This window comes from Schistocerca gregaria, chromosome 9, assembly GCF_023897955.1.
Source record: "Schistocerca gregaria isolate iqSchGreg1 chromosome 9, iqSchGreg1.2, whole genome shotgun sequence".
NCBI lineage: Eukaryota > Metazoa > Arthropoda > Insecta > Orthoptera > Acrididae > Schistocerca > Schistocerca gregaria.
In genome coordinates, this window is record NC_064928.1 from 164,931,516 (window position 1) to 164,954,500 (window position 22,985).

A 22,985-nucleotide genomic window follows, 5' to 3' on the forward strand; every position below is an offset into this window, starting at 1 on the left:
CAGTTTCGTCCATAATCTGACATCTGTCAGCAGGCATTCTTAAATAATTGACTCCACTGCTCATGGTGGACTGAAGTTGACCTTGCAGGCAGAATCTTTCTTCTTTTTTTTTGCGTACGACCACAGTGGTCATTAGCGCCCAGACTAAGTTATGAATGCACTGCAATGCACAAGGTTAAAACAGCAATTAAAAAGGACAATGCTATAAAGGCACATTAACAAGCAAGGGATTAAAAGAAAACAGCATAATCAAATGTCCTTAGACAAGTTTGTCAAGTGCATAAAACGAAGAATGCGAGCAGCTCCTCCTGAGCCATCTGCTAAAATGTCATCCAGAGTACATGGCAGGCCAAGATCAATGCACAGTGTATTAAAATTCAGACAGGACGTTAAAATGAGGTGTACAGTCAGCAACTGCCCACATGGGCAGAAAGGTGCTGGCGCAGCCGTCAGCATATGGCGATGGCCGAACTGGCAGTGTCCAATCCGTAACTGGGCCAAAATGACTTCCTCCCGCCGAGAAGGGCGTGAAGAGGTCGTCCATGCCGTGGGGAGAAGTTTCAAGGCCCGAAGCTTGTTTTCAGGAAGTGTAGACCAATTGGCATGCCCCAGCGATAAAATGCACTGACAAATGACCCTGCTAAAATCAGATGAAGGTACACAACAAGAAGCTGTCCGAGGCTGGAGGACCGCAGCCTTGGCCATGGCATCTGCAGCTTCGTTCCCAGGGATACCGACATGGCCAGGAACCCACCTAAGGATAACCGGAGAACCATCGGCTGCCAGCTGCTGAAGAGAGGGCTGGATCCGGTGCACAAAAGAGTGAACCGGAAACGGATCACTGAGGCTCTGGATGGCGCTCAGGAAATCAGGGCAGATTTCATAAGCAGAATGTTGGTGGCAGCGGATGTAAAGAACAGCCTGATAGAGGACAAATAGCTCAGCTGTGAAGACCGAACAATGACCATAGAGCCGGTATTTGAAACTGTGTGCCCCGACAATAAAAGAATACCCAACACCGTCATTGGTCTTAGAGCCATCTGTATAAATGAAGATCGTATTAATGAACTTCGAACAAAGTTCGACAAACCGTGAGCAGCATACCGAAGCTGGAGTAACCTCCTTTGGTAGCAAGCTGAGGTCAAGGTGAATGCGAACCTGAGCCTGGAGCCAAGGTGGCGCTTGGCTCTCGCCCACTCTAAAAGGTTGCAGGGAGTGAAAAATCAAGGTGCTGAAGGAGGCGATGAAAGCAAACTCCAGGGGGTAGCAGCGCAGATACATACAACCTGTATTGACGGTCGAGACAGTCGTCAAAAAAAGGAACGATAAAATGGGCGGTCGGGCATTGACAATAGCCGACAGGCATACCGACAAAGCAGTATATTGCGCTAGTAGGTTAGTGGCAATTCACCGGCTTCAGCATGAAGACTCTCGACGAAACTAGTATAGAACACTCCGATCGAAAGACGTAACACCCGATGCTGTATAGAGATGAGGTGGCGTAAGACGGACGGCCGTGCAGAGGAGTATACAAAGCTCCCATAATCCAGCTTTGAGCGGACGATCGACCGATATAGGCGTAGTAGGATGGTTCGATTCGCTCCCCACGATGTACCGCTGAGAACACGGAGGACATTTAGATAACGGGTACAATGGGCAGCCAAATATGACACATGTGGAGACCAGCTAAGTTTCCTGTCAAATTTAAGACCTAAAAATATTGTTGTCTCCACGAATGGGAGAGCAACGGGACCGAGATGTAAGGACTGTGGGAGAAACTCTTTGTAGCGCCAGAAGTTAATACAGACTGTCTTCTCGGCAAAAAAACAGAAGCCATTGGCGAAACTCCAGGAGTAAAGACGGTCAAGACAACGCTGAAGACAGTGTTCCAGGAAAGATGTACGCTGTGCGCTGCAGTAGATGGTAAAATTGTTCACGAAAAGGGAGCCTGTTATATCAGCTGGGAGGCAATCCATTATTGGATTGATCGCTATGGCGATGAGAGTGACGCTCAAAACTGAGCCCTGTGGCACCCCACTCTCCTGGCAAAAGGTGTTTGACAGGACAGAACCCACTCGCACCCTGAACTGTCGATCCATTAAAAATGCACGAATAAAAAGAGTGAGGCGACTGCAAAGGCCCCATGTATGCATGGTGTGGAGAATGCCCGCCCTCCAACAGGTGTCGTAAGCCTTCTCCAAATCAAAGAACACAGCCACGGTCTGGCACTTCCACAAGAAGTTATTCATAATGAAGATCGACAAGGTAACCAGGTGGTCAACAGCAGAGCGGCGCCTACGAAATCCACATTGTGCATTGGTAAGTAGGCGTCGAGATTTGAGCAGCCTAACCAAACGAGTTAACCATTCATTCCATCACCTTAGTCACAGCTGGTAAGGGAAATGGGTCGATAACTGGAAGGCAAGTGCTTGTCCTTCCCCGGCTAAGGAATCAGGACAACAATAAATTCGCACCAGCATGTGGGAACATGACCCTCAATCCAGATGCGATTATAAGTACAAAGAAGAAAACCTTTACCCGGAGGAGAAAGGTTCTTCAGCATCTGAATATGAATAGAATCAGGCCCCGGAGCAGAGGACCGTGACCAAGCAAGTGCATTTTCGAGTTCCCGCATGGTGAATGGGGCATTATAACTTTCATGATTTGAGGAGAGGAAGTTAGGTGGTCTTGCTTCCTCTGCCTGTTTTTGGGGGAGGAAAGCGGGGTGGTAATGAGCGGAGCCCGAAACCTATCCGAAAAATCTGCTGAAGGCATTGGAGACATCCTCAGGAGCCACAAGGAGGTCATTCACGACCGTCAAGCCAGAAACTGGTGAGTGGACCTTAGTGCCAGAGAGCCGGCGCAGTCTACCACAGACAACAGAAGGAGTAAAACTGATGAAGGAGCTTGTGAAAGCAGCCCAGCTGGCTTTCTTGCTTACACAGCGCACGTAATCGTTTATAATTAATACAATTTGCCATCGTAGGGTGGCATTTAAAAGTACGTAAAGCACGTAAACGAGCACGTAAAGCGTCTCTACATGCTGCAGTTTACCAGGGGACGGGTACGCGACGTGGAGAAGTAGTAGTATGAGGGGTGGAATATTCAGCAGCAGCGAGAATGACTTCTGTGAGGTGTGCGACCTGACTATCGCAGCTTGTGAAGGTTTGATCCTGAAAAGTCGCCCTGGAAGAGAAGAGCCCCCAGTCTGCTTTGGAGATGTTCCAACTAGTTGAGCATGGAGATGGTGTATGATGCAGAAGATGGATAACACAAGGGAAGTGTTTGCTCGAATACGTATCAGAAAGTGCGTACCACTCAAACCGGTGTGTAAGTTGGGTAGTACATATAGAGAGGTCTAAATGGGAATAGGTGTGAGCTGTGTCCGAAAGAAAAGTAGGGGCACCAGTATTGAGGCAGACAAGATTGAGGTAGTTGAAAAAGTTCTGCTAACAGGGAGCCTCTTGGGCAGGATGCTGGAGAGCCCCAAATGGGACGGTGGGTATTGAAGTCTCCAGTCAACAAAATTGGTGCAGGTAGCTGAGCAATAATTTGCATCATGTCTGCCCTATTAACAGCATACGACGATGGAGTGTGAATGGTACAAATGGAAAATGTAAAAGTGGGGAGAGTAATTCAGACGGCAACTGCCTGCAGATCGTTGTACAATGTGATGGGATCGTAGTAGGTATCATCCCGGACCAGCAACATAACTCCTCCATGAGCCGGATTACCTGCCACAGGGGGTAGGTCAAAACACACAGAGGAATAGTGTGTCAAGTCAATTCAATCGCATGGGCATGGCTTCATTTCCTGGAGAGCTACTACAAGCAGACAGTGCACGCGTAGCAGCAACTCTAAGTCCTATTAGTTGGAGCGAAGGCTGTGAATATTCCAATGAAGAAGTGCCATTGTGAGAAGAAAAAGAAAAAGGAGAAGCAAGAAGGGGTCACCCTGAAGGCTGCTGAGAGCCTGGCTTTGAGCGAGCACTGCTGCCGCTATCAATAGGCGGAGAGTCATAGTCCATGTTTTCAATAGGTTCATCAGCCACCATGGTAAGATGGCCAGGAGGGGGAGCTTCCTCTGCCAGTGAACGGCCAGATGTTCGGCTCCCAGCAGAGCGACCAGGCGAAACGGATGATGGTCTGGGGCAGCAACTGCTGGGTGGCGCAGGAGAAGAAACGTGCCGAGGCAGAGGAGGAGAACTTTGATTCCTATGAGCCTTCTTGGAAGGTCGTTTAGTCAAAGAACTAGTCGATGGCTGGGAGTTCGGGGTACGTAGGAAGTCTTCACGGGACGGTTCCTTCTTGAAGGCACGTGCATCTGACTTCTGGGTCTTAGTCTGGGCAGAAGCTGATGAAGGTGCTTGTGTCATAGGGGTGGCAGGAGGAAGAGGAGATGCTGACTGGGCTATCTTAGCACTGGCCGAACGGACGACCGTAGTGCTGAGGTCATATCGCATGCCTGCGTCAACACCTTCCTGGTAGTCCGAGAAGAGTCGAGGACAGTACTGTATTTCCCCACTGGCAGCAGCATGGGCTTCCTACTAGCAAATAGCTTGCGAGCAGCTGAGGTGGACACTTTCTCTTTGACCCGAATTTCCTGTATACAGCGTTCATCCTTGTAGATGGGACAGTCGCTGGAGGACGCTGCATTGTCACCCTGACAGTTCATGCAACGAGGAGACGGAGGTGGACAGTCACCCTCATGGGTGTCCCTGCCAAAAGTGACGCATTTAGCCGCATTAGACCAAGACTGATGGGTGTGATTAAAATGCTGACACTGGTAGCAGTGCGTAGGTGTAGGGACATAGGGGCAAACAGAAATAACCTCATAGCCTGCTTTGATGTGCAACAGCAGCTGAACACTATTAGAGGTCAAGAAAAATGTCAGAGTCGGTACAACGTCATTGTCGACCTTTTTCATGACCCTATGGACAGCCGTCACACACTGCTCAGCGAAGAAAGACTAAATCTCCTCGTCAGTCAATCCGTCAAGTGATCTAGAATATACCGCACCAGGTGACTAATTCAAATTGCGGTGAGCCTCCACCCGGACCAGGAACATGTACAGGAGTGTGGCCCGAAGGAGTTTTTGTGCCTGAAACGAGCTCTCAATTTTCAACAACAAGGTACAGTTACGCATCCTCGTAAAAGACTTGACAGATCCGGCTATGGCATCTACGCCCTTTTGAATAACGAAAGGATAGACAGATGAAAAATCCTTCCCGTCCTCAGATCTAGAAACTACGAGGAACTTTGGGGCAGGCGGTAGTATTTTTGTCACTGATGGCTGGTCAAGTTTCCATTTTTGGGCAGAAGTCAAGAGAGGAGACAAATCCATTGCGGAGGTTCCCCCATGATTGCCAGTGTCGCCGATGGCGTGCTCCTTCCTTGTGGGGCCCTCTCAGAGGGCACTCCCGCCTTAGGTGAAGGTTTACACCTCAGGTCACACCTCCCGAGAAATGGACGGAGGGACCAATTGGCATGGTCGGAAGGTGACAGCTCAGGCAATCAGCCCTCCCTGGGCCTGGCCTTTAACAGGGAGTACGTGCACACGTTACTTGTCTACCCAGGGCGGGGAATTACGTGTTACCTCGTCACCGGCTATGCGTGGGAATGCATATGTCGGCCTTCAAGCACGCACAGGGAGGAAAGAAAAATAGGAAAAAAAGGGAGAGAAAGGACAGACTGTCTCAAATGCCGAGGTTGAGACAATCGGTTGTAGAAGAGGAGAAAGCGAGGAGGAGAAAGGGGGGAGGAGGAGGAGGAGGAGGAGGAGGAGGAGGAGGAGGAGGAGGAGAAAGGGAGGAGGAGGAGGAGGAGGAGATGGTTGGTTGGTTGGTGAGATTAAAGGGACCAGACTACTATGGTCATCGGTCCCTTGTTTCATAAAAACTGAAACCACCCGAAGAGAATAAAAAACGAACAACAGGAAAGACAGCAGACGAAACAGGACATGAAATACTCTGACAGAGACCAGACAAAACAAATTAAAACACACAGTGTGACGGTGGTTGGCCGACCGTAGAGAAAAAGAGGAAAAGTCAACCACCAAGAACACTTTAAAAACTCAGTTTAAAATCAGAGGCTAAAAGCCAGAATCAACACTAAAAAACTCAGATTAAAGGACAAAAACCCCCTGCCCGAATAAAACACAAAACCAAGTCCACCATGACAGAGTCATCTGATAAAAGAGCAGAGAGCGTGTCAGGCATTGCAAAAGTCTGCCTGAGCACGGTTAAAAGGGCGCACTCCGACAGAATATGGACCACCATCAAGGACGCCCCACAACGACAAAGAGGGGGATCCTCACGACACAGTAAATAACTGTGCGTGAGTCGGGTGTGGCCAATGCGGAGCCGACAAAGAAGGACTGAGTCCCTGCAGTTGGCTCGCATGGATGACCGCCGCACAGTCGTCGTGTCCTTGACGGCACGGAGTTTGTTAGGGGTGGTCAGACCGCACCATTCAGCATCCCAAAACGAGAGAACTTTGCGGCGTAAGACTGCCCGCAAATCAGCCGCCAGGAGGCCAATCTCCAGAGATGGCGCACTGGTGGCCTCTTTTGCCAGGCGGTCAACAGTTTCATTGCCGGGTATACCAACATGGCCTGGGGTCCAAACAAAGACCACAGACCTGCCGCTATGGGCGAGAGTGTGCAGGGACTCCTGGATAGCCATCACCAGACGAGAACGAGGGAAACACTGGTCGAGAGCTCGTAAACCGCTCAGGAAATCGCTACAGATAACGAAGGACTCACCTGAGCAGGAGCGGATATACTCTAGGGCACGAAAGATGGCGACCAGCTCAGCAGTGTAGACACTGCAGCCAGCCGGCAACGAACGTTGTTCAGAATGGTACCCTAGAGTTAATGCATAACCGACTAGACCAGCAACCATCGAACCATTGGTGTAGACAACGCCAGAGCCCTGATACGTGGCCAGGATGGAATAAAAGTGGCGTCGGAAGGCCTCCGGAGAGACTGAGTCCTTCGGGCCATGTGCCAAGTCGAGCCGAAGGCAAGGGCGAGGCACACACCACGGGGGTGTATGCAGAGGGGCCCGGAAAGGAGGTGGAACAGGGAAACACCCAAGCCAGGAAAGAAGCTGTTTGACACGTACGGCGATCGGACAACCCAACCGGGGCCGACGTTCTGGCAGATGAACGACTGACTGCGGGAAGAGGACACGATAATTTGGATGCCTGGGCAAGCTAAAAACATGGGCAGCATAAGTAGCCTAGCCAGTAACTGTTGGCGTCGTAACTGCAGTGGAGGGACACCTGCCTCCACAAGTATGCTGTCCACAGGGCTGGTTCGGAAGGCACAAGTGGCAAGGCGTATCCCACTGTGGAGGATTGGATCCAGCACCCGCAACGCAGATGGGGATGCTGAGCCATAAGCCAGACTCCCGTAGTCCAGACGGGACTGGATTAACGGCTGGTAAAGCCATAGGAGAGTAGATCGGTCAGCACCCCACCTGGTGTGGCTCAGACATCACATAGCATTTAGATGCCACCAACACGCCTGTTTAAGCTGCCGAATATGAGGGAGCCAAGTCAACTGGGCATCACAAACCACCCCCAAAAACATATGTGACTCCACCACTGTAAGAAGCTCGCCGTCAAGATAAAGCTGCGGCTCCGCGTGAACAGTGCGTCGCCGGCAGAAACGCATAACGCAGGTTTTGGCTGCGGAAAACTGAAAACCATGCGCTACAGCCCAAGACTGCGCCTTGCGGATTGCGCCCTGTAGCCGACGTTCAGCAGCTGCAATGCCAATAGAGCTGTAGTAAAGGCAGAAGTCGTCAGCATACAGGGAAGCGGAGACAGTATTTCCCACGGCCGCAGCGAGCCCGTTAATAGCTATTAAAAACAGACACACACTGAGAACAGAACCCTGTGGCACACTGTTGTCCTGGACTTGGGAGGAACTATATGAGGCCGCGACGTGCACGCGGAAGGTACAATACGACAGAAAATTGCGGATACAGATCGGCAGAGGGCCTCGAAGACCCCATCCATGAAGCGTAGGAAGGATGTGATGACACCATGTCGTATCATACGCCTTCCGCATGTCGAAAAAGACAGCAGCCAGATGCTGACGGCGGGCAAAGGCAGTACGGATGGCCGACTCCAGGCTCACCAGATTGTCGGCGGCGGAGCTGCCTTTATGGAACCCACCCTGAGACGGAGCCAGAAGGCCTCGAGACTCCAGTACCCAATTCAAGCGCCGGCTCACCATCCGTTCAAGCAACTTGCAAAGGACGTTGGTGAGCTAATGGGACGGTAGCTGTCCACCTCCAAAGGGTTCTTCCCTGGTTTCAGAATGGGGACAACAAGACTTTCCCGCCATTACGACGGAAACTCACCCTCGACCCAAATGCGGTTGTAAAGATCGAGGAGGCATCGCTGGCAGTCCACTGAAGGTGTTTCAGCATCTGAGAGTGGATGCTATCTGGCCCAGGAGCGGTATCAGGACAAGTGGCGAGGGCACTTCGAAATTCCCACTCACTGAATGGAACATTGTACAATTCAGGATGGTGAGTGCGAAAAGAAAGACTCCGACGTTCTATCCGCTCCTTAATGGAGCGGAAGCCCAAGGGGTAGTTGGCAGAAGCGGAAGTCATAGCAAAGTGCTCTGCCAAGCAGTTTGCAATGATGTCGGAGTCAGTACAAACTGCTCCATTCAGTGAGAGCACAGGGACACTGACAGGTGTCCCATAGCCATACAGGCGGCGAATCTTGGCCCAGACCAGTGCTCTGCCAAGCAGTTTGCAATGACGTCGGAGTCAGTACAAACTGCTCCCTTCAGTGAGAGCACAGGGACACTGACAGGTGTCCGATAGCCATAGAGGCGGCGAATCTTGGCCCAGACCTGCGATGGAATGACATGGAGGCCAATGGTGGACACATTCCGCTCCCAGCACTCCTGCTTGCGTTGGCGGATAATGCAGCGGGCTCGCGCACGCAGCCGTTTGAAGGCGGTAAGGTGTTCGATTGAGGGATGTCGCTTGTGACGCTGGAGCGCCCGCCGGTGAGCTTTAATCGCTTCAGCGATCTCAGGCGACCACCGAGGCTCAGTCCACCGCCGAAGGGACCCAGAAGAACGGGGAATGGCAGATTCGGCGGCAGTAACGATGCCGGTGGTGACCGATTGAACCACTGCATCAATAGCATTGTTAGAGAGAGGCTCAATAGCGGCAGTGGAGGAGAACAAGTCCCAGTCAGCCTGATTCATAGCCCATCTGCTAGGGCGCCCAGAAGACTGACGCTGTGGCAGTGACAGAAAGATCGGAAAGTGGTCACTACCACTCAGGTCGTCATGCACTCTCCATTGGACAGACGGTAAGAGGCTAGGGCTACAGATGGAAAGGTCAATGGCGGAGTATGTGCCATGCGCCACACTGAAGTGTGTGAAGGCACCATCATTTAAGATCGAGAGATCGAGCTGCGGGAATAAATGCTTAACGATGGCGCCTCGGCCTGTTTCCACTGACCCACCCCACAGATGGTTATGGGCGTTAAAGTCGCCCAGTAACAGGAAAGGTGGAGGCAATTGAGCTATCAGAGCAGCCAGGACATGCTGCGCGACATCACCATCCGGTGGAAGGTAAAGACTGCAGACGGTAACAGCCTGTGGTGTCCACACCCGAACAGCGACAGCCTCTAAAGGTGTGTGGAGAGGTACAGACTCGCTGTGGAGAGAGTTCAGGACATAGATGCAGACGCCACCAGACACCCTTTCATAAGCTGCCCGGTTCTTATAATAACCCCGATAGCCACGGAGGGCGGGGGTTCGCATTGCCGGAAACCAAGTTTCCTGCAGAGCAATGCAGAGGAAAGGGTGAAGGCTGATAATTTGGAGGAGCTCAGCTAGATGGTGGAAGAAACCGCTGCAGTTCCACTGGAGGATGGTGTTGTCCATGGCTGAGAAAGACTTGACGGGACTGGGAAGGGAGATTACGCCACTGGGTCACCTGCTGCCTCCGATTTAGCACCCGTGATAGTGCTTTCCATGGCGTCTGATGGACCGGCGAGATCGAGGTCCTCAGAGGACGCCAGAATCTCCACCGCATCCTCAGACGCAGAGCTGGAAGGTTGCGGTGGGATGGCTGCCACCGCGAGTTCCTTGGGCTGAGAGGTCTTCTTGGGTTTCTCACGCCATTCCTTGGGTCGCACCGGCTGGGAGGGCTTCACCGATTCAGTCTCCGGGACGGAGGAGGATCGTGAAGCCGTACGACCAGCTGATTGCGGGAACTTACGCCATTGTCGGTCGTCAGGCTTCTCGCTGGCGGAAACCTGGGAAGGGAGGGACCCAAGGGACCCCTTGCGAGCGTGAGAAGCTGAAGAAGTTGGACACTTCTCCGGCTTAGAAGTGGGGATGAACGTCCCCGATGGGTGGGATAGTGTTGCTCCTGAGGTAGGTGGCGCAGGAGCAACCCGGTGGGTAGAGCCCCCCACTGGCGAGGGGGCAGGAGGAGTTTTACTACTCGTCGATCCGGCCACAATTGGAGAAACAGACGGGGCTAGCACAGGTGTTGTAGCAGCAGCGTAGGAAGATGTCATTCTCACAGGATGGAGTCGGTCGTATTTCCTCTTGGCCTCAGTATAGGTTAGTCGGTCCAGGGTCTTGTATTCCATGATTTTACGCTCTTTCTGGAAAATTCGGCAGTCTGGCGAGCAAGGTGAATGGTGCTCCCCGCAGTTGACACAGATGGGAGGCGGGGCACATGGAGTATTGGGATGTGATGGGCGTCCGCAATCTCGACCTGTGAGGCTGGAAGTGCAGCGAGAAGACATATGGCCGAACTTCCAGCACTTAAAGCACCGCATCGGGGGAGGGATATAGGGCTTAACGTCACATCGGTAGACCATCACCTTGACTTTTTCCGGTAACCTATCCCCTTCGAAGGCCAAGATGAAGGCACTGGTAGCAATCTGATTTTCCTTCAGACCCCGATGAACGCGCCGGACGAAATGTACACCTCGGCGCTCTAAATTGGCGCGCAGCTCTTCATCAGGTTGGAAAAGAAGATCCCTATGGTAAATAACTCCCTGGACCATATGTAAACTCTTATGGGGTGTGATCGTAACGGCAACATCCCCCAACTTGTCACAAGCGAGTAACCGTCGTGACTGGGCAGAGGATGCCGTTTGTATCAGGACTGACCCAGAGCGGATTTTTGACAAGCCCTCCACCTCCCCAAACTTGTCCTCTAAATGCTCGACAAAGAACTGAGCCTTTGTGGAGAGAAAAGAATCCCCATCAACCCTCGTACCAACTAAGAAGCGGGGCGAATAACTGCTACTGCCATCCTGAGACTTACGTTCCTCCCACGGTGTGGCCAGGGAGGGGAACGTTTTCGGATCGTATTTCTGAGCGTTAAACTGAGCCCGAGAACGCTTAGAGACTGCTGGCGGCTGGCCACCAGCGAGAGACGATGTACCACGCTTCATTGCGGGTCATCCGCCCTGATGCCACCTACTCCGACCAAGGGCCCTCCCCACGGGTGCCACCCAGCCACGGCAAGAGCCACCTGGCAGGATGGCCGTTGCCGGGAGTCCCAATACCCCAGGAGAATAGGCATCTACTCCTTGGCATACGTGGGGAGTTAACGGCGCAGGCATCAGTAGAGCGATTTCTGTGTTGTCAGGGGGCTACAACCAACAGGGTACATGGCGGCCCCACCACAAAGGACTGGCTACCGTGCTGGATGTTAGGTAACATGTGGTCCATGGTCGCCGTCGGTGCAGGAAGAGGCACTGCACAGTGCAAGGTGTTATCTGCATGCAGAAAAAGAGTCATGCCCAAGAGATGGAGAGCAGACAGGACTGCAGTTCAACGGTGTATAAGCTGGCGAAAGGTCTGATCGCAAGATGGACACAATGCACCAAGTAAGGCGCCCTTCCCCAATTGGCTCGCTCTTCGGAAAATTTTGAGAGATGGAGGTCAAACCCAACAGGGGACCATCATACAAGGCCGAAAAGTTTGAGACTCCTTTTAGTCGCCTCTTACGACAGGCAGGAATACCGCGGGCCTATTCTAACCCCCGAACCCACAGGGGGCGAGGAGGAGAAAGCGAGGAGGAGGAGGAGGAGGAGGAGGAGAAAGCGAGGAGGAGGAGGAAGAGGAGGAGGAGAAAGCGAGGAGGAGGAGGAGGAAGAGGAGGAGGAGAAAGCGAGGAGGAGGAGGAGGAGAAAGCCAGGAGGAGGAGGAGGAGGAGAAGGTGAGGAGAAGGAGGAGGAGAAGGTGAGGAGAAGAAGGAGGAGGAGAAGGAGGAGGAGAAGGAGGAGAAGAGGGCAAGGTAAAAAGTAGGGTACAAAGTAAGGAAGACAGTGAAAGAGGGAGAAGGACAAAGAAAGGAAGAAACCAGAATAAGCGAAAAACCAAAATGACCATAAATGTATGCCGTTGAACCGTCCCCGTCACCGGATGCAGGCGCAAAATACCCCGATGAGCAGGAGGGACTCCTTTTTGTCACCTCTTACGACAGGCAGGAATACCTCGGGCCTATTCTTACCCCGGACCCGCAGGGGGAGGGCAGAATGTGTGTGCACAGGCAGCTCTTTTGAGTGAGTGCCTTTCCATGGTAATTACCAGTGTAGATGAGCAATTTATAGTCAAAAAACCATTTCAACCATTGTATTTCGCATCCTAATGAGAATGACGATTAGGGTTTAAGGTCCTATTAACAATGAGAACATTACAAGCACAGCTCATGCTCAGATTGGGGAAGGAAATTGGCCATGTCCTTTCAGAGCAACCATTTGCTGCAAGTGATTTACAGAAATCACAGGAAACCTAAATCTGGATGGTCAAATGGGATTTTGAACCGCTGTCTTCATGAATATGAGTCTGATACCTTAGGACTGCACAAAATCACTTGGTCTCACATCCTAGGTCTCAATGATTACTTGAGAAACAAATTACGTTAACACTGAACCACAACATCTTGCTGACAGAAAACAACATTAAATAATAATAAATACATTAAAAACAATAATTTAAAATTATATGTTAATGTGAAATGACTAAAAATTGGTGGGAGATGTGATACAGTGATGGCCATCCCTATTATTATTATTTCTCTTTCCTGTCTCAGATGTTATGTCTGGTCAAAAATGGAAAGTGACGCGGACCTTGATCAAGCACGACTTCCTTTTAACTGTATGGTATATGTTATATTACATTTAGGAACTTTCGGGTAATTGCACATGTATCAATAATTACGGATTTCTGTAGTTGTATATATAAGTTTGGATGTAGCTGTATTGCATTGATTGTGTGGTATGACTCCTGTAGTTGATAGTATAATTGGTATAATGTCAACTTTATCCTGATGCCACATATCCTTGATTTCCTCAGCCAGTTGGATGTATTTTTCAATTTTTTCTCCTGTTTTCTTTTGTATATTTGTTGTATTGGGTTTGGATATTTCGATTAGTTGTGTTAATTTTTTCGTTTTATTGGTGAGTATGATGACAGGTTTGTTATGTGGTGGTGTTTTATCTGTTGCAATGGTTCTGTTCCAGTATAATTTGTATTCATCATTCTCCAGTACATTTTGTGGTGCATACTTGTATGTGGGAACATGTTTTATAAGTTTATGTTGTAAGGCAAGCTGTTGATGTATTATTTTTGCTACATTGTCATGTCTTCTGGGGTGTTCTGTATCTGATAGTATTGTACATCCACTTGTAATGTGATCTACTGTTTCTATTTGTTGTTTGCAAAGTCTGCATTTATCTGTTGTGGTATTGGGATCTTTAATAATATGCTTGCTGTAATATCTGGTGTTTATTGGTTGATCCTGTATTGCAATCATGAATCCTTCCGTCTCACTGTATATATTGCCTTTTCTTAGCCATGTGTTGGATGTGTCTTGATCAATGTGTGGCTGTGTTAGATGATACGGGTGCTTGCCACGTAGTGTTTTCTTTTTCCAATTTACTTTCTTCGTATCTGTTGATGTTATGTGATCTAAAGGGTTGTATTATATTATGAAATTCCAGTGGTTTAGCTGATATATTTATGTGAGTGATTGCTTTGTGTATTTTGCTAGTTTCTGCTCGTACTGAAAAGAATTTTCTTAAATTGTCTACCTGTCCATAATGTAGATAAAACAGAAAGAAACTTCCACATGGGAAAAATATATTAAAAACAAAGATTCCAAGACTTACCAAGCGGGAAAGCGCCGGCAGACAGGCACATGAACAAAACACACAAACACACACACAGAATTACGAGCTTTCGCAACTGGCAGTTGCTTCGTCAGGAAAGAGGGAAGGAGAGGGAAAAATCAAAGGATGTGGGTTTTTCCCTCTCCTTCCCTCTTTCCTGACGAAGCAACTGCCAGTTGCGAAAGCTCGTAATTCTGTGTGTGTGTTTGTGTGTTTTGTTCATGTGCCTGTCTGCCGGCGCTTTCCCGCTTGGTAAGTCTTGGAATCTTTGTTTTTAATATGTCCATAATGTAGGTTTTTTATGCCGATAAATCCCCTTCCACCTTCCTTTCTGGTTAATGTGAATCTTTCTGTTGCTGAATGTATGTGATGTATTCTACATTTGTGGCATTGTGATTGTTTAAGTGTATTGAGTGCCTCTAGGTCTGTGTTTCTCCATTTCACTACTCCAAATGAGTAGGTCAATATTGGTATAGCATAAGTATTTATAGCTTTTGTTTTGTTTCTTGCTGTCAATTCTGTTTTCAGTATTTTTGTTGGTCTTTGTCTGTATTTTTCCTTTTAGTTCTTCTTTAATATTTGTATTATCTATTCCTATTTTTTGTCTGTATCCTAGATATTTATAGGCGTCTGTTTTTTCCATTGCTTCTATGCAGTCGCTGTGGTTATCCAGTATGTAATCCTTTTGTTTAGTGTGTTTTCCCTTGACTATGCTATTTTTCTTACATTTGTCTGTTCCAAAAGCCATATTTATATCATTGCTGAATACTTCTGTTATCTTTAGTAGTTGGTTGAGTTGTTGATTTGTTGCTGCCAGTAGTTTTAGATCATCCGTGTATAGCAAATGTGTGATTTTGTGTGGGTATGTTCCAGCAATATTGTATCCATAATTTGTATTATTTAGCATGTTGGATAGTGGGTTCAGAGCAAGGCAGAACCAGAAAGGACTTAATGAGTCTCCTTGGTATATTCCACGCTTGATCTGTATTGGCTGTGATGTGATATTATTTGACTTTGTTTGGATATTAAGTGTGGTTTTCCAATTTTTCATTACTATGTTTAGGAACTGCATCAATTGTGAGTAGAATTAATTGCTTTGGTGACTTCATGTTGCAAAATTATCACTTCAGGCATTTGTGGTATCATCTTGTATGTGTCTCTTTCTGCTTGTATCCACTGTGCATGCCTGTTATGTTGTACCGGGTTTGACCATATGTTGCTCCAGAAGTGTTCCATGTCTGTTATGTTTGGTGGATTGTCTATTTTAATGTGTGTGTCATCTATTGTCTGGTAAAATTTCTTTTGGTTTGTGTTGAATGTTTGGTTTTGTTTCCCTCTATTTTCACTTTTTTTGGTATCTTCTAAGTCGTTTGGCCAATGCTTGTAATTTCTGCTTCTTTTCATCTAATTGCTCTATAGCTTCTTGTTGAGAGATTTTACCTAACTTCTTTCGTTTTTTTTTTCTTCTGACATTTGATGTCTTATAAATTGTGTTAGCTGTCCAATGTCTTTTCTCAGTTTTTCTATTCTGATCTGTAGCCTGTGTTGCCATGCTGGTTTTGTGTGTTTCTTCTGTGTGTTGGGTGGTTCTGATCTCTGCCTAGTGTGTATATTTAGTGTACTGAGTGCTCCTATATAAACCAGTAGTTGTAACTCTTCCATAGCTGTGTTTTCATTTATTTTGTTGTGTATGATTGTGTTGATAGTTTTTATTGTTGTTTCGACTTGTGGGTTATTTGGCGGTCTATGCAAGAATGGTCTAATGTCTGTATTTGTGTCTTTGTATTCTATATATGTCAGCTGAAATTTTTCTTCTATATCTAACATGTGTGTCACTTCGTGTTCTATTTGTACTTGTTCTGGTGGCAGTCTTAAGATTTTGTTTTCCTCTGATTGTTTAATTGATGTGTGGTGTTCTTTGTTTGTTTGCTGTGGGATGTTTGAGTCCATTCTTCTTCTTCTTCTGATTGCACATTATTTTGTTCCAGTATTTGTTGTACTTATTGTTTGATGTTTTCTAATTCTGACTGGGTATCCTGTTATTTTTGATTATTACACGGATCTGATCAGCTAGTCGTCGTTCTGTTAAAAATTTTATTTCTGGGTATCTGGTAATAAATGTTGTGTATACTTGTGATCTGTATCCAGTTGTGTTCGTTCCTAGGTTTGTTGCTTGGTAATAACAGAACATGAGGTGTCGATTAACTTCATCTGACCATCTCATCCTCTGTCTTTGTTTTCCTTCTAGGGTGGTTGCAGGAAGCATATCCTGCAAAACACCTCTATTTGGATTTAAATCATTTTCCAGTTGGCTAGCAGTGTTGTTACCATTGTGGGCGGGCATAGGGTTCAAGCATCGTCCCCGACCATGACAACACTTGTCCGAGTCTTCTTTAGTTGTGTCCTGAACCAACTAATCACACTAAAAGGGGGGTTAGCCCTAATAGCGGTTTGTTCTTTTTGTCGCCTTTTACGACTAGCATAACATACCAGAGGCCTATTCTTTTCCCGGGCCTCCACGGGGATTATTATTATTATGCATAAGCCAGGAAATCACCTGAAATGATACTGACAAAACAGTCAGAAAATTAAATCAAGAAAGCTAAACCTGAGACTGTCTTATCATTACAAAAACAATACTTCCTAAACTATAGTTAAGTAACCTGCCACCCCACTGTCCCTCCCAAGAATCATGGTCCTTGCTGAAATGGGATGGCCTTTTGCTTCAATGATACAAGCAGATACTGTAGGTGCAACACCACATGGGGGGAGGGGAGGAGGGGAGGGGGGAGGCCTGGAGAGGCAGGCTAGATTGGATCCTCAAGAGGAGCATCAGCCTTTCCAGTAGTTTCAGGTCAATAGACCACACAATTGACTGTTCTGGATTTTTAACATCAGCCAAAACTGCCCTCCGTTAGATCTCCATGCAGAGAATACTTCAGAGAATAACTGCACCATCTGTGGTAAGTCTGATGTCGCTATTAATACAGCCTTCAAGATCATTAATACATAACATGAACAGCAATGGTCCCAACACACTTACCTGGGGCACACCCAACTTTACTTTTACATCTGACAACGACATTCTAGCCAAGATAATATGCTGTGTCCTCCCTACAAATAAGTCCTTAATCCAGTCAAATTTCATTCAAGACCCTATATGATCATACTTTTGACAATAGGCGTAGGTGTGGTACTGAGACAAATGCTTTTTGGAAGTAAAGAAATACTGCATCTATCTGACTGCCTTGTTCCATAGCTTTCCGTATGTCACACAAGAAGAGTGCGAATCGGGTTTACAAGATCCACCTCAATATCCTTTTGGACAAGTAGTTTCTGAGAACATGTTAGAATTGTCCAATTAAATTTTTGTTAAGTTAATTTAATTTTATTGTTAAATTAGAAAAATATTTTGGACAATTGCCGCCCTGTGGAAAACACTGAAAAAATTCGAAAGTGATTTACAAATAGTAAAGTTCCATCACACCAAAAATCAGTTTTGAGAAATGAATGGCACTGGGAAAAAAATTTATATGGAGAGAAATACAATTACTGTCCATATAGGAAACAAAATTGCACATTATAAAATATAGGGCAACTTGTACATTACATGACATATGAACACTGCATTCGGAACTACACGTGACAAGACACTTAGATAATATTTTTTTGTACAAGAAACACCTTTCTTCCACCAACTTTGAGGACTCTTTGCACATTGAATAAGCACGGCCTGCTGCTGTGGTGATATCAGCATCACACAGAATATGAGAGAAATAAACATCACAAGTATCATTATTAGGCCAATAGAAGGATGGGGATGGTCCATGAGGATGCATGAACCTTACTGTACCATCCCCTCTTTCACAATTCACCTTCTCAACAATTCCCAAATACCAAGAAGAGTCATATCCACATGTAACATAACAGTTGAGCTGCACAGTGCATTCTGGCATTAGTGGAGAAAGTACATCTGAGAAATCATGCACAATCCTGAAATCTGTATCGCAGCTCAGCCTTTTTGCTCCAATCTTGGTTGGAGCTAATTGGTACAATGTGATGCATAGACCGTGTTCCAGAAATTGTTTTTGCACTTGGGAAATGCTGAGAAAGATAATGTCTGACTTGTACCACTTCATCTTTTGAAACAAAGAACTGAAATGTACTGCAGGTTCTCACGACAGAATTCGAATACCTGTGAAGCTATAAGTATTTGACGTTTATAAACTATCTGCAAACTTTTTTTTTCCTTTTTCTTCTTTTTCTGCCACGTCTTAACAGTGCCCCCAATACCATCTACACACGCAAGATGAATTTCTGGAAATTCACACAAAGATTCAACACAGTCTTTTGAGTCTGGTACACCAAGGCAACATCATGTTCTAGATCAGCAGAAACACAAATACTTCTTACATGCAACTATTTGTCCATTTTGTAATATATATGGACAGTGTGAAGAGTGCAGCTGCCATTGTTCCATTGGTACCCCTGTACTTCATCTTCAACAACAAAATTGAGATTTTCACTGAAATCCATTAAAATTAACACTGATCCTTCATCAAGTGTTTCCTTCTTCATTTTCAGATAATCAGATTGTAATTGGGAAATAAAAGACCATGGAGTAAGTTTTTCAATTTTCTTAATTAGTGTGTCACAGAATTCTGATAGAGAAGTGATCTGAACACACAGTCATTCTGTCAGTTGATACCCATTGACTGTGCTGAACCATCTCATCAGAATCATAGTCTTCTATTTCTTCATTTTCTAAGTTGGTTTGAAGCAATGAACTTTGGGGCATTTTTCACACAGACGACACACACAGGCTTGGTTATTTATAATCACATATTATTTTAATTAGATCTTGGTATGTTTCTGTAATAGAAGTGAAATTTAGAAGCAGTTTAACGTTTTGGTGGTAAATGCACACACATACAGCATGTGTTCCTGATGATCCTGCAAGTATACACTGTTTTGGTCGAAAAGAAGCAAATTTTGAGAATACTACTTTGTTTCCAGGATGTTTTTTTTTATTGACAGAATACAATTCAGTTAAATTACTTAAAACAAGGCACTTTTGTTCATTGGTATTTTTGTTGGTGATCACTGTCTTTTTCCAGGCATTATTCTTGTGTTTTTGTCATCCAAATAAAAACGCTATACTTTCTGCACTGTATAAAGAGGCAAGTCTTTCCCCTTTTCTGCTCAGCCATCGATAAAATACCCTTCTCCATTAAAAGAGCTCTTGCTTGTCGTACCAAATATTCAGAAACCTGAAATTTGGACTGCCTTTCTGTTGAGACCAAGTTGGTGGCACAAGAGTAACTGAATTTTCCCCCGATTATTTGCATATTCAATTTTCTGTTTGATTTTGTCCATAATTTCAACATGATGTGTTGCCTTTTCTTCCAGTTCTGTTAAATCACTGTCAGGGATAGTGCTTGCATCAGCAGACAGCTCAACTTGATATGAATATGAAATTTTAGTTTTTAGAGCTCCAGCTGCTGATACCAATTTTTGTTTGTCTGCTCCATACCAACTATGCCGAGCAACCGAAAGCAGCTTTGCAGGAGATACCCCTAAACTAGTTAAGCTAGTATTGAGCACAGATTTTTCAGGAGTCTTCCATTACTGTCATTTATATAGTCTGGTGATGAGTCGTCACCTGCTTGTTTTTCATTAATAAGTTTGATGCAGGTTGGGCATATCTTCTCCCCAGGAGTAATGCTGAATCCCCACATTCTGAATGTCTTTGCCTTTTCTAAACTAATTTCACACAATCCAGATGAAACAGATCTGTTTATGGTGCTTTTTTTATGTAGAGAGAATCGACTGTGTTTATGAAACACTTAAATCACAGTATGAATGACTGTTGCTTCATCACAATAAAAGTTCTTATACTTCACTGGTCAGTTCATTCACACAAGTCAGAGTATTATCACATATATCTTGTAGATACCATCTGAGAAAACACTGTCTACTTATCAGAATGAGATTTCACTCTGCAGCAGAGTGTGCGCTGATATGAAACTTCCTGGCAGATTAAAACTGTGTGCTCGACCGAGACTCGAACTCAGGACCTTTGCCCTTCGGAGGCAAGTGCTCTACTATCCGAGCTACCGAAGCACGACTCACACCCGGTACTCACAGCTGGCAGAAGTAAAGCTGTGAGTACCTTAGTCGTTCTTCGGTAGCTCAAATGGTAGAGCACTTGCCCACGAAAGGCAAAGGTCCCGAGTTCGAGTCTCAGTCGGGCACACAGTTTTAATCTGCCAGGAAGTTTCACTGTCTACTTATATTTCCCATACTGTTTCAGTCATAAAATCAACATTTGTCTTAAATAATTCGAAAGATGATTGGTGTAACCTAAAAAGTAATTAAATATTGAAAATGCATTCCATCCCATTGTTTCATTACAAAAGTATTTCACATTATTATTGTAACCTTAGGGGACTTACTTTTGTTTTTGAATGAATAGTTAAAAACTGCAACAATTGAATTTCGAAACAGTTATCGACTCTGGACACAACTCAGTACAAGAGCTCAGAACTGCATGCTCAGTGAACACGATTCAAAACAAAGGAACTGGATGATGCTATACATGTAGTGGCATTAAAACAGTGTTCCCAGATATGATTTGTTCCTAAGGAAATTCAGTGTAGCCAACTTTAGAAATGTAGTGGTGACATGGTAGTCACGCATTAGCAACTTCAGTATTGTAAATAGACTTCACGGGTTTTCCACCAGATCACGTTGCGCAAATTCCACAATATTTCCTTGGAGCAACTGTCGGACATCTTCAGGTGGTTCAACCTTGCTGGTGGCTAGGTACGACTGATGAGATCCAAACGTAGAGCCCCGTTTGTAGAATGTGTGCGAAGCATACACAGATGCGGAACTTGCGCATGCGCAATGACTTGCGGGTAGATGGTGCCATATTCAAACTCCCTCTGCCGAAAGTCGCAGAGCAGCTCTCCTGCGCATGCGCTGTACGCTGTGTTTGCCAACAGTACGGCCAGACGTTACTCACCGACGAGCATACTAGGGCAATGTTATCAAGGAATCTTTATTTTCACACCATGATTTAATAGCAGCCAATGCAGAGTTCCAGGCTGTGCTCAGCTGAAATCCCACATCCTTGTAGATGAGATTATCGCCTGTACGGATATGTATTGCATCCTTAACGATGCAATCCCAGAAAGATGATGCTGGGGATAAAACTTCCATCTTTTCATAAATTGTGGAATATCCTGTATTCAGACAGTGTTTCACAATTGCCAACTTTTCCAGTTGATGAAAGCGTCTATCACGCTGATGTTCATCATAGCGTTCTTGTACTGTGCGGCATGTCTGGCCTATATATGCTACCCCACATTGACAAGGAATCTTGTACATACCACATTTCCTCAGGCCAAGGTTATCCTTAACCAAACCCAACAGGTTTCTCAGTTTTGCAGATGGTTGAAAAACACACTTAATTCTATATCTTCCAAGGACTCTTCTGATTTTTGATGACATGGCACCAAAATATGGCAAAAAGGCAAAAGTGGTGGGTGTCTTCGTATCTTCATTCTGCTCCATAGACTGAACTCGCCTGGGCCTGAATACATTACATATCTGTCTCTCAGAATAACAATTTTGTCAGATAACTGTCTTCAAATGTTGTATTTCACTCGACAGACTTTCAGGATCAGATACCACATGTGCTCTATGAACTAACATATGTAGTGCAATACCGCATTGTGCAGGATGGTGGCAGCAGGTGGCCTGTATGTGTTGGCTTGCTGTAGACACTGTGTCCCAAGGTTCCATCTGTCATACCAAAACATCAAGAAAAGGTAAAGTACCATCTTTTTCCACTTCCACTGTGGAGTTTATATTTGGATGGAGCGAATTCAGATGCTGAAGAAACGCAGGTATAGTATGAAGTCCATGTGGCCACACCACAAATGTACGACCCACATACCGCATTCTTCAAAGTGCTCCATAAAATAGTTGGCCACCACAGGAGACAGAGGGCTCCCATGGTGACACTGTCCACTTGTTCAAAATATTGGTCATGAAATACAAAGTAGCAGTGCATTGAAGAAAGTGTTTAAATAATTCTACTATGTCCTCCTCAAACTTGTTGCTGCCGTATTTACTTGAATCTAAGCCACACTTTTTTTCCGGTTTTTGTAATCCAGAAAACCGGCTGCTGATTAGAATCGAGTGCAAAGTACGCGGAAATCCCAAAAAAATTTTGGTAGGTGCCGCTACAACTAACTTCTGCCGTCGAACATATCTAGCGCTACCTTGCAGCTGCCTTGCAGGCACAAAGATAAATACTGGTGCCAAAATCTCTGAGTCAGTAAATAAATTTAAAAAAAGGCGCAAGACAAGCTTTTTTCTCCACCTCGAGTTTCGACCACTGCATTTTCATACATTATCCAACGAAGTAAATACAAATTCCGTATTGTCCATCTTCGAATGTAGCAGCATTTCAATGTACTATGAAAATCTGACTGACAAGACTGTTTGGGATGTTTGTCAATATGGCCAACTGTACGTTCTGAATTTTTTCCTACCTGTGAGAAGAGATGGTTGCTAATAGGAACTTTTATCAACTGTGAATCACATGCAGTATTCTCTTCACCATAAGAATAATACAAATATAAACATTTTGCCATGTATTCTTTCATGTTTGCTGCTACCTCATTTAAATCCTGTCTGCCTTATAAACTGCGAAACTAGTGTGAGACAACAGCAAACAGGATGAATATACATATCATGTCATGTTTATATTCGTATTATTCTTATGCCTGA

The 22,985-nt window shown here is 45.9% G+C and overlaps 1 protein-coding gene across 1 annotated transcript in view; it reads right to left on the reverse strand.

The window, feature by feature from the left end:
- LOC126292253 (fumarate hydratase, mitochondrial-like) overlaps positions 1-22,985 on the reverse strand; it is a 73,042-nt gene that overhangs the window by 42,037 nt on the left and 8,020 nt on the right. The gene's annotated exons all lie outside the window — the stretch shown is intronic.